Source organism: Malaclemys terrapin, chromosome 25 (genome assembly GCF_027887155.1).
Source record: "Malaclemys terrapin pileata isolate rMalTer1 chromosome 25, rMalTer1.hap1, whole genome shotgun sequence".
In the NCBI taxonomy this organism is placed as follows: Eukaryota; Metazoa; Chordata; order Testudines; family Emydidae; genus Malaclemys; species Malaclemys terrapin.
The window spans coordinates 14,300,217-14,312,064 of NC_071529.1; positions in this window are offsets into that span (position 1 = coordinate 14,300,217).

Sequence of the window (11,848 nt, forward strand, 5' to 3'; positions counted from 1 at the left end):
AGTAAAAGAAATGCCAGGCAGCCTTGCCTGGGACGAGGGTGATTTTATACATCTCTGATTCCTGGTTCTGACACCTGAACTGCATCAATACACGGAACAATCTGGACCTGACCAAACACAAAGGGGCCTTTTAACCCAGGACAAGCACAGGTGGTGAAGGAGGTTTCTTAACGCTCAGAGGGAACAGTCGTGCAGATTAACAATGAGAACGGGACAAGGGGGTTAAAACTCTCTCTCTGTTGGCTCTCTCGGCGTGGAGCGAGGACGTGGCTTTTGGGCAGCCTGTGCCCCGAGGAGGCGGCACAGCCCAGCAGGATGGCAAAGAGGGCTGCAAGCCCTTGGGATTTGGGCAGTTCCAGAAGCAGAAATGCTGGTGCAGCGTCTAAGGGCTAGGGCAGGGGGCAGGATCTGTTCCATCCTTCCTCACCCTAGGAAAACTCTCCTCCACTCAGCGCTACAGACTCTTCAGAGCACAGACTGGCTCCCTCTTTTCCTCCTTTCTCTGTCTCACGCACATGCACTGCCGCCCATGCCTGCGCTCCGACCTGAACTTGTCTAACTCAGCCCCGGCCGGGGTTCATTTGATAAACAACGGACTGGGAAACATAAAAGAAGGTAGAACTGCTGGGCCAGTTCTTTGCTGCTGCCCCCGCCTGTGAACTCAAACATTCTTTATGGAGCTGAAATCCCTGGGGTGGTGAAAAATGCCTAAGCCCTGTGACATAGATTAATCACCCCCCCTCCCAGGCTGCAGAAATCCTTGTAAAGCCTCGGTAAAATAAGAACTAGTTAAGTGGCAGTGGGCCCAAAAGATCAAAGTGATTCACAGGAAGTTCGATAAGGCAGCTCAGCGGAGCAGCAAACACATGAATGTTATTTTGGATCTCAATACATTATAAAGAAAAACTCCCCTCCCAAATCCACCCAAACAAGCTCCCCGGAACGTCGGTCTGCTGGGAAGGAGGACAGGACTGTCCCAGGAGGAGAAGGCCATGCAAGTTGGGGTGAACTCCTGCTGCTGTACGCTAACGGGGCCCTGCGCCACCGCATGCTGCAAAAGGCAGTGTGGTCTAATGAGCAGGGCATCAGGATGGGAAACCTGGGTTCTAGTCCGGATCTGCCCCGAATTCACTTCCCCTCGTGCTCTTTGTCTCTCTGGTCTATTTAGATTACAAGTTCTTTGGGGCTGGGACCTTGTGTGCATGCAGCGCCCAGCACGATGGTGCCCGGATCTTGGTTGGAGCCTTTAGCGGCTACTGCAATGGGCTAAGAAGGTTGGGAAAGACTCCCACTAACAGCGATGGCCTTTCGCTCACGCCCAAGTCTCCAGCCAAACACCGAAGCAGGACTAGTCCCGTTGACTTGCAATTCTGATGAGCTGCAAAAAGCTCAGTGGGACCCCAAAGACTCGTAGCTCCCCCGACCGCCCCGAGTCCGGCAGGCGGTGGCGTCAGAGTGCAGAGAACGTCGAGATTCGGCTGGCGACGCCGAGGAGCAGCACTGCCTCCTGGCCTCCAATCCTGGGATAACGCCAGTCCTGGCTGCCAGCCCCATGACGGCTGCTGCCTGGCCCCCCGCTCACCCAGAGCACTGCGCTCTGCATGTTCCGGCTCAGTCCCGCTTGTGCCGTCCGCTCCTGCTAGCGGGACCTTTCTTCGTCTGCAGATTCCTCAGTGAGCTGCCTTGCGATGACACACCCAAAACTCTTCTTTGGGATGCTAGTCTTGTTCCTGTCGCAGGGTTTAAAACCCTCTCTCCAGTTCATGAGTTCAACGAAGGCATCCAGGCATAGGCGCCGACCTGGCGCACCCATGGATAAAAATTCGTGGGTGCTTAGCACCCACCAGCAGCCAAGCTCCCCTCCCTCCCCCCAACTCCCGCCTGCCACCGACCCCCGTCGATAATCTCCTCCCCTTCCCTCCCAGCGCCTCCTGTACACCGTGGAACAGCTGTTCAGCGGCATGCAGGAGGCGCTGGGAGGGAGGGGGAGGAGCGGGGACGGGGCGTGCTCGGGGGAGGGGGGTGGAAAGAGGCAGGGAAGAGGTGGGGTGGGGTGGAGTGGAAGCAGGAAGAGGTGGGGCCTTGGGGGAAGGGGTGGAGAAGGGGTGGGGCCTGAGGCTGAGCAGGGGTTGAGCACCCCCCCAGGGAAAGAAGCCGGCGTCAATGCATCCAGGTCAGCTGTTCCTGATCCAAAAGGGAACCCAGGCACGTTGTTCTGTGCCCAGCAAAGCAGGGCGAACAATTCTGCAAACCCCTTTTATTTCAGACAGCCCGGGGAGGAGTCCCAAAGGAACCCTTACAACGGGACGGGCAAAGGGCCAGACCCAGCTCTGCAGTTAAACGTCCTTGTCGGTGGGGGCAGGACGGGGCTAATACTGTAGAGAAAGCACCTAGGACCGCACAGCTATTCCTGTGCATCAGGCTGCAGCCACTCCGAACGTCCTGGCAACCCGGCCCCAATCCCCTGCTCTGCTTCTACCACGTGTCCCCCTCCTGGGTGCTCTCTGCAGTCTGCTCTTGACAGTTCAGAACTGAGGACTTGAAAGACTTTGGGCCCCTGCACCTTTCCCTCGGAACTCATTGCCCGTGCGTCAGTGAATGCATTGTGTTGGACTCACTCCAGGCGCCGATACAGCGCTGGGGACTTACTCCGGTTCGGAGCTGTGTTTTGCTGCACAGAGTTGCTAATGTCCGCCCGGGTCTCTGGAAATGGGAGCGCACTGCGTGAGCACAATGGCTGATTATTATCCGGTCTGGAGTTTTGCGAGTTGCCTGGGACGCCTGGTGCAGTGCTCTGAAAGGCACACTGCCATGCGGACGCGGTATAATGTGGGCCGAGTTTTTGATCATTGCAACTATGTTGTGTGAATTTGTCGGTCGTGAAAGTTACCCATCACTGGCACACTCTCAGGGCTGGCCATGCCGTCTCCCCACACGTCTGCCCTGGTTTGCAACTCCCTTACTCCGGTGTTCCTCCAGCCCCGGGATCCCCACCCAGCTCTGGAATCCCCTGCAGTCCTGGCGTGAGGCTCCCAGCTCTGCCAGTCTTGGGATCCCCATATGCAGCCCATTGATGCACCTTGGCCCTGATCTGCAGCCCCCCTACTCCCCGCTTAGAGTGTCCAGAGAGCAAGTGTGGAAAATCAGGACAGGAGGTGGGGGGTAATAGGCACCTGTATAAGAAAAAGCCCCAAATATCAGGACTGTCCCTATAAAATCGGGCCATCTGGACACTCTACCACCCCTTCAACATTGAACCTCACTCAGAACCTGCAAACACTCCAGTTCTGCTGGCTTCTAGGCAGAACCACCTCCCCAACCCCCGCAACTCGTGCGCTGAGACCAACAAACTCGTTGTGGTTGAGATCCGCTCTGAAGGCAGGTCTCCGGAGCAGACGTTGGCGTGATACGTGCAGCTGTTCGGCTGGTTCACAGGCCACGGGAGTACAGAAGAACAGTCCCTGAGGCAACGGAATCTGAGATTTGGAGCCACAGGCCAGTGCAGCCAGTGGGGTTGCACCAGGAACGAATTTGGTCCATAGCCTCATGCTAGAAACGTGGGGGAGCGAAGAGCAGCAAGTCCCCGGTTCCTGAGAAGAGGGTTCCCCCCACCCCACCCCTGCCAAGTCACAAGCTCCGGCAGGGGCTGCAGAACCGCCCCACGTGCTGCCAGGTGAGTCACCTCTTCTTGGAACCCGCCCGCAGAACATGTTTACTCAGAGCCGGGACGCTCCCCCAGAGCTGCATTAATCAGCCGCCCTCTGTTGAATAGGAGCCTTTTGTGCTCCCCGTGAGACAAGGAACCCTGAGGCAAGCCGCAGGCCGCTCGTATCCGCTCCCCGGGACCGGGTCACTCAACAATGAGCCTTGCTAGGGAGAGACTCAACAGCCCCCCCCACCCCGCTCGCTCCCCAACATACGCAGCGAGGCCTGGGCTAGCCACGGCTGCCACGTGGGTCTGTGCCGGTGGGAACGTGAGTGTGGCCGTGTCGCAGGCCTGTCTTCACACAGTGTGGTGAGCCCGCTGCCCGCTGCCCGCTGCCCCTGGCCTGGGCGGGTGGGGGTTGCTCTCCGTGCTGACCGGCCCAGTGCTTGCTTGTTTCCCGCTTTCTGCCTCCATCAGTGGCTGGCGCGCCCAGATTGGGCCCTGTTGGGAATCTGCAGGTGAGCAAGGACCGATCCTTGGGGGTGCTGGGCGCCCTCCACGCCAGGAGACGTTGGGGGTGTTGAGCACGGACAGGACTCCCAATCCCAAGCCCACTCAGGCCATGGAGTGGATTGCAGCCACCCCCATCTTTAATACAAAAGTGACCCCCCCACGTTCCCCGCAGAGCCTGCAGCGCGGCTGATACCGTCCTGCACTGCCCACTGGCTCGCCGCCTCCCTGGTAGAGATTAAAGGCTGCCCCGGGGTTTGTGTCACACTCGGCAGGTTGCATTTGTCCCACCAGCTCATGCTCTTGGATGCGCTGAGACCCAGGAAACAGGCCACAGCTTCTCCAGCCCGCCTGGGGCAGTGTGTCCCCGGAGTCGGCGGACGAGCACACAGGCGCCAGCAGAAAGACCAGAGGCGGTCCGGTTCCCCTAGCATTTACTTTTGTTCGTGCGTTTTCCCTTATAAAGCCTGGGCCATATCGGCAGCGTTTTCCCCTGGCCAGGCCATTGGGCCGATGTTTCCTTTAATTAATCATTTTGGAGATGGGATTTTTAATGAGGAGGTTTGCGTAAAACAACCCCCCCCCCGGTGAAGCTGTCTGGTGGGGGACGTCCCCATGGTGGAGGGGACAGCTCAGGTGGTGCTGGGCATTCCTGAGTGGGTGTTTCCTGTTCTTCGGAAATCCACCCGTCAGGGTCCAAAGCTTTCCTTAGAAAGGTGCCTCTGGGAGCTTCCTAGCTGCAGTTCTGAACAAGTTCCCTGTTTATGTAAGAGCTGGGATGAATCACGGGCTCGTGTTACCTGCCGTCTGGCTCCCCCGCCAGACGTAGTGTAATGTGTGGCCTGTGATGCCAATCCCCACCGAGCAGCGCAAGCACCGGCGCCCCCCACCCTCCCCATTGCAATCGCAGGGGCTGCTCGGGGGGGTGGCTTTGGGCACTCTCCCAGATCAGGGGAGATTCCCGCCACCTGTGCCAGGCACCTCGTATTGGCTCAGCAACGTGGGACTAAAGAACTTGGCTCCCATTGGTGTCAAAGGGACTTTTGGTGCAGGCCCTGGGCGGGGCTAGTTGAGGAGCCGTTGACAGGTTTGGAATCGGGGCCCCATTTGTCGTTCCCAAGAACGGACGTGCTGAGGGGGCCCGGCGTTCACACCTCTCTTGCCGACATGCGGGTGTGACTTGAGCTCTGTTTCTTTGGTCTCCAGTCCCTAACCGGGAGCCTCGGGCTGTGATCTCACCAGCTCTCGCAAGCCAAGCCTGGCTAGAACATGGATCGGAGACCTCCAAGGAACACCCGGGGGATGTGCGGGCGGTGGTGTCGATGCAGGCGCTTACCCCATCCCTGCGCAGCGTTAGGGGGCACCACGGAGAGGTCCTGACCACTCCCACCCATTAACAATCCTCTGGCACCTTTCACCTGGGGAGGGACGTACACTCCAGGATCCAGGCCAAATTCCCATGTGGGCGGCTTCCCTAAATTCCCTCTACAGCTTCAAAGGGATACAATATTCCTCCCTGTTTCCCAGCCTGGCCTATTTCGTCGTGCGTCTGTGCACTGCAGAACGGACGCGCCAGCACGGTGGGGAAGCCCAGGTTTCCATTGCTGTGTGGATGCTCAGACCCAGGCTCACACCCTGCCCCCAGTGAAATCATTGGGAGTTTCACCAGTCACTTCAATAGGAGTTGGAGCAGAACCTCAAACAGCCCCGACATCCCATCCCAGAGGCGGCTGCACTGCCGTGCTGAGTGAAGTGTTCCCTGCATAGTTTGTAAAGCCCCGGGGATCCTTCAGGATGAAAACCCCTCTAGAGATTGTGCAGGAATAGAGCCCATCAGAGCAAAGCAAGTCAAGGCTCCAAAGGGTTCGGTTCACCTTCAGATCAGCCCCGGGTTATGAAAAGCAGCATTGTGGCGTGAAAGCAATGCATTCTGGGTGGCTCTGGGGGGCTCCTCTCCAGTGCGAGTGACTGAGTGCAGGGCGGATGCAACGCTCACGAGGAGAACTAGTCATTAGTTAAGCCCTGGCCTGAATCATCGCGTTCTCAAGTACCAACAGAATCTGGGGCCTGACGTGAGGCTTGGGGGCGCGCCATTGTATCGTCAGACAGGAACATTCCTCACATGATCCCCCAATGAGCCACGCAGCCGGAGAGCAGAGGAATTGTTAATACAAACTGCCGAGGAGAACAAGCTGTTGTTAATTAAAGACTCTCCCAGACTCACGTGGGATGAGACCTTGATCAAACCCGGCGGTTCCTTTGGGATGACAAAGGGGATGGCTTAAAGAATGTGGGGGGTCCCCCAAAATGTCAGCAAAGCCAAATAGTCTGAGCGCGTGCTGCATGTGGGGGTGGAGCCTGCGTCAGAGGGGTGTGTGTGTGTGTGTGTGTGTGTGTACATACGTCATCTGCAAGGCGTGTGCACACCTGTGCCGGGTGTGTGTGTGTGTATGTGTGTGTGTACATACGTCATCTGCAAGGCATGTGCACACCTGTGCCAGGTGGGTGTGTGCGTGTGTGTGTATGTCATCTGCAAGGCGTGTACACACCTGTGCCGGGTGTGTGTGTGCATGTGTGTGTGTGTGTGTGTACATACGTCTTCTGCAAGGCATGTGCACACCTGTGCCGGGTGTCTGTGTGTGTGTATATATGGCGTCTGCAAGGCATGTGCACACCTGTGCCGGGTGTGTGTGTGTGCGTGTGTGTGTGTACATACGTCATCTGCAAGGCGTGTGCACACCTGTGCCGGCTGTCTGTGCACGTGCCCGGTTGGACCAGAAGTGCGGGAAGGCTGGAAATAGAAACCATGTTTTAAAATGTTCATTTTAGGAAAACCTGGATTTGTTAGAGGTAAGGAAGGCGGGGAGGGGGGGTGTTTGGGGAGGATAGAAAAACGCCTGTTGGATCTGCCCACCCGCTATAGCTTGAGGAAATTTTGCATGATCTCATCTAGTCTAGAGTGTAGTTGAATCTCTTACCCGGAGGTGTCAGAGGGACCGTAGTGCATATGGGCCGGGCTGTTTACTTACTAGCTGGGTATGGTGCATAGAACTAGAAGGAAAGGTCCATTTTGGCCTTATTTCTCCGAGCCCCCCAGAGGCCCCAGCGGCAGGTGCAGCTCTGCACACACTGATGGCATTCCAAGAGGAGACACGGAGCGCCCAGCTCCTCCTGATCTCTGCCTGTGGCACACAACCGTCCAGTCTCCTGGGGGCTGTGACCCTCCAGTCTCATGTCGGTGGTGGGGTTGTGAGCGGGTGCTGGGAGGGCTGGGGGTCTGTGCTGTCCAGCAGATCAGACTAGTGATGTCTGTAGACTCTCTGGCTCCGAGCTGCAGCTATGAGCGGAGGTGCTCTCTGCTGGGAGTGCACTACCCGGACTCCCAGTCCAGACATCCCAAGTTTTGGAGGAGGAAGAACTTTAAGGCAACACTGCAGCATTGAAGACATGTTTCCCCCCCTCTTTTCCCCAGACTTCCAGGAGGTGACACTGGGGAGGTTGCACTGAGGACTTACACAGGGCAAGTAGCTGCTGTCTGGGTGGCCCCTAATGCTACATTAACGGCAAAGGGGCAGTGGGGAGAATCTACAATACAATGAAGAAGGTGACAGTGGCCGTAGATTGGGCTGGGGCCAACTGATGCTTTGGGCCTTGATCCATTCCGTCCGTCCATCTCAGGTCTTTGCACAGCCCCCATCCCTGGAGGTTCTGAGCACCTCACGATTTGTTAATGTATTTATGCCCCCAGCCGGGGAGGCAGGCAGGGCTGCTGTCCCCATTTCACAGAGAAGGATCTGAGAGAGAGAGACTGAGATGCCAACGTGTAAAGGTATTCAGGCCTTGGGGTACTCAGCGTCGCAATGCCGAACTGACCAAGGAGCCTCCATGTCATTTTCAGAAGAGATTTAGGCATGTTGGAGCCAAAATCTCATTGACAAAGGCGCCTGGTTCCCTTTCGAAATCTGGGGCTAAGTGGCTTGTCCACAATCCCACACCAAGCTTGTGGCAGAGCAGGGACCCGGCTGTCCCGAGAACCCGGCTACCGCTCTAACCACTGGGCTACCCTTCCTCTCAAGGCACCACTCACTATCCACCTAAGCCAGCACTCTCCGGATTCCCTAGTCCAGGAACAGCTCCCCCATCGCCATTCAGACTGGAAAGAACGCTTACAGTGTTAACAGCGAGGGTAATTAGCCAGTGAAACAACTGCCCCAGCACTGGGCGTTTTGAAATCAGGATGGGGGGTTATTGTGGGGAAATTCTCTGGCCTGTGCCATATAGGGGGTTGGACGACACGCACACAATGGTCCCTTCTGGCCTTGGGATCTACGACCCTGGAGGCAAGGGACTGGAAAAGGCAAGGCTATTGTTCTGGGAGCCAGGTTCTTTGTCAGCGAGGTGAAGCGAGAATAGTCCCTCTCCAGGTGGACTTTTCCTCTTCTGTCTCCGCAGCCCACGCTGTTTGTCCGGGTCTGAATACCACCGAGCGGGAGGACTGAGAGGGAAGTAACTCCGGAGGGGAGCTGCACCTAAGTTTGCTCAGCAGAACGGCCGGATGGTGGGAGGCATTTCTGGTCTCAGCCAGGTGTGTTAATTACACTTAGCATTGGTGATAAGGAGGGCGAAGCCGGTAAGGAGGGGGAGCTGGAGATGGGAGGGGAGAGGCAGGGTCACAAGGTGCTGGGAGCCGATGGATGGGTGAGGAGCTAGAGGATCAAGGAGAAAGAGGTGAGATCAGAGAATCATAGAGCTATGGGACTGGAAGGGACCTTGAGAGGTCATCTAGTCCAGGCCCCTGCACTGAAGCAAGACCCCCAGTTTGAGAACCCCTGACTTATAACAACCTTTTAAATCCTTGAAGACTTATGTCCCCTCTCAGTCTTCTCTTCTCCAGACTAAACAAACCATTTTTTCCCCATTCTTTCCTTATAGGTCATGTTTTCTGGACCTTTAATCATTTTTGATTCTCTCCTTTGGACTTTCTCCAATTTGTCCACATCTTTCCTGAAGCGTGGTGCCCAGAAATGGCTGCAAGACTCCAGTTGAGGCCTTATCAGTGCTGAGTCGAGCGGAAGAATTACTTCTCATGTCTTCCTTCAAGATTCCTGCTAATACATCCCAGAATGATGTCCACTTCCCCCCCACAATGATATTGCATTGTTGAATCACAGGCTAAACATGAGTCAATATAACCCCCCTGATCCCTTTCTGCAGTACTCCTTCCTAGGCAGTCATTTCCCATTTTGTATTTGTGCAACTGATTGTTCCTTCCTCAGTGGAGTACTTGGCATTTGTCCTTATTGAATTTCAGCCTAGTTATTTCAAATCATTTCTTCAGTTTGTCCAGATCATTTTGAATTCTAATCCTGTCCACCAAAGTGCTTGCAATCCCTCCCAGCTTGGTATCATCTGCAGTGTGCTCTCTATGCCATTATCCAAATCATTTACAACGATATTGAATAGAACCGGACCGAGGATAGATCCCTGCGGGACTCCTCTTGATATGACCTTCCAGTTTGACTGTGAACTATTGATCGCTACTCTCGGAGTACGGTTTTCCAACCAGTTGTGCACCCACCTTATGGTAGGTTCATCTATATTTCCCTAGTTTGCTTATCATAGAATCATAGAATATTAGGGTTGGAAGAGACCTCGGGAGGTCATCTAGTCCAACCCCCTGCTCAAAGCAGAACCAACCCCAACTAAATCATCCCAGCCAGGGCTTTGTCAAGCCTGACTTTAAAACCTCTAAGGATGGAGAGTCCACCACCTCCCTAGGCAACCCATTCCAGTGCTTCACCACCCTCCCAGTGAAATAGTGTTTCCTAATATCCAACCTAAACCTCCCCCCTGCAACTTGAGACCATTACTCATTATTCTGTCATCTGTCACCACTGAGAACAGCAGAGCTCCATCCTCTTTGGAATCCCCTTCAGGTAGTTGAAAGCAGCTATCAAATCCCCCCTCATTCTTCTCTTCTGCAGACTAAACAAGCCCAGTTCCCTCAGCCTCTCCTCCTAAGTCATGTGCTCCAGCCCCCTAATCATTTTCATTGCCCTCCGCTGGACTCCTTCCAATTTATCCACATCCTTTCTGTAGTGGGGGGCCCAAAACTGGATGCAATATTCCAGATGTGGCTTCACCATTGCCGAATAGAGGGGAATAATCACTTCCCTCGATCTGCCTGCAATGCTTCTACTAATGCAGCCCAATATGCCGTTAGCCTTCTTGGCAACAAGGGCACACTGTTGACTCATATCCAGCTTCTCGTCCACTGTGACCCCTAGGTCCTTTTCTGCAGAACTGCCGCTTAGCTAGTCAGTCCCACGCCTGTAGCAGTGCATGGGATTCTTTTGTCCTAAATGCAGGACTCTGCACTTGTCCTTGTTGAACCTCATCAGATTTCTTTTGGCCCAATCCTCTAATTTGTCTAGGTCACTCTGGACCCTATCTCTGGACCCCCTCCAGCATATCTACCTCTCCCCCCAGCTTAGTGTCATCCACGAACTTGCTGAGGGTGCAATCCACGCCATCCTCCAGATCATTATGAGAATATCACATGAGACAGTAACAAAAACATTGCCAAAGGGGAGATACACCTCTACCTCGATATAACGCTGTCCTCGGGAGACAAAAAAATCTTACCACGTTATAGGTGAAACCGCGTTATATCAAACTTGCTTTGATCCGCCGGAGTGCGCCCCCCCGGAGCACTGCCTTACCGCGTTATATCCGAATTCTTGTTATATCGGGTAGTGTTATATTGGGGTAGAGGTGTACATCACTTCTACCGTTTTCCCCTATCCACAAGGTTTGTTACTTGTCAAAGGAGGACACATGAGGTTCATTTGACCTGATTTGCTCTTGACAAATCCATGTTGACTGTTACTTACCACCTTATTATCTTCTAGGTGTTTACAAATGGATTGTTTGATTATTTGCTCCATTATCCTTCCAGGTACTAGAGTTAATAATTCCCTGGGTTGTCCTTATTCCCCTTTTTATACCTAGATAGTATATTTGCTCTTTTCCAGGCCTCTGGGATCTCTCCCCTCCTCCACGTTCTGAACAATCATCACTAATGCCTCAGAGATCTCTTCAGCCCGTTGCTTAAGTGTTCTAGGATGTATTTTGTCAGGCCCTGCTGCCCTTGAAGACTTGTCTAAGTAATTCTTAACTTGTTCTTTCCCTATTTGAGCCTCAGATCCTACCCCATTTACACCGATGTTCACTATGCTAATCATCTGATCGCTGCTCACCTTTTCACTGGAAACTGAAACAAAACAGGCATTTGGCGCTTCAGCCATATCGTGAGCCTATGGGGTTGTGGCGAGTGTGAATCGTGGGGAGCCGGAAACCTGCCAGGAGGATCATTGTGGGTGGGCCAGTGGGGTGCTGGGAGCCTAAGAACATAAGAGCAGCCAGACTGGGTCAGACAAAGGTCCATCTAGCCCAGCGTCCTGTCTGCCGACAGTGGTCAATGCCAGGTGCCCCGAGGGAATGAACGGAACAGGGAATCATCAAGTGATCCATCCCCTGCCGCCCATTCCCAGCTTCTGGCAAACAGAGGCTAGGGACACCATCCCTGCCCAGCCTGGCTAATAGCTATTGATGGACCTGTCCTCCATGAAGTTATCTAGTTCTTTTTTGAACCCTGTTATAGTCTTGGCCTTCACAACATCCTCTGGCAAA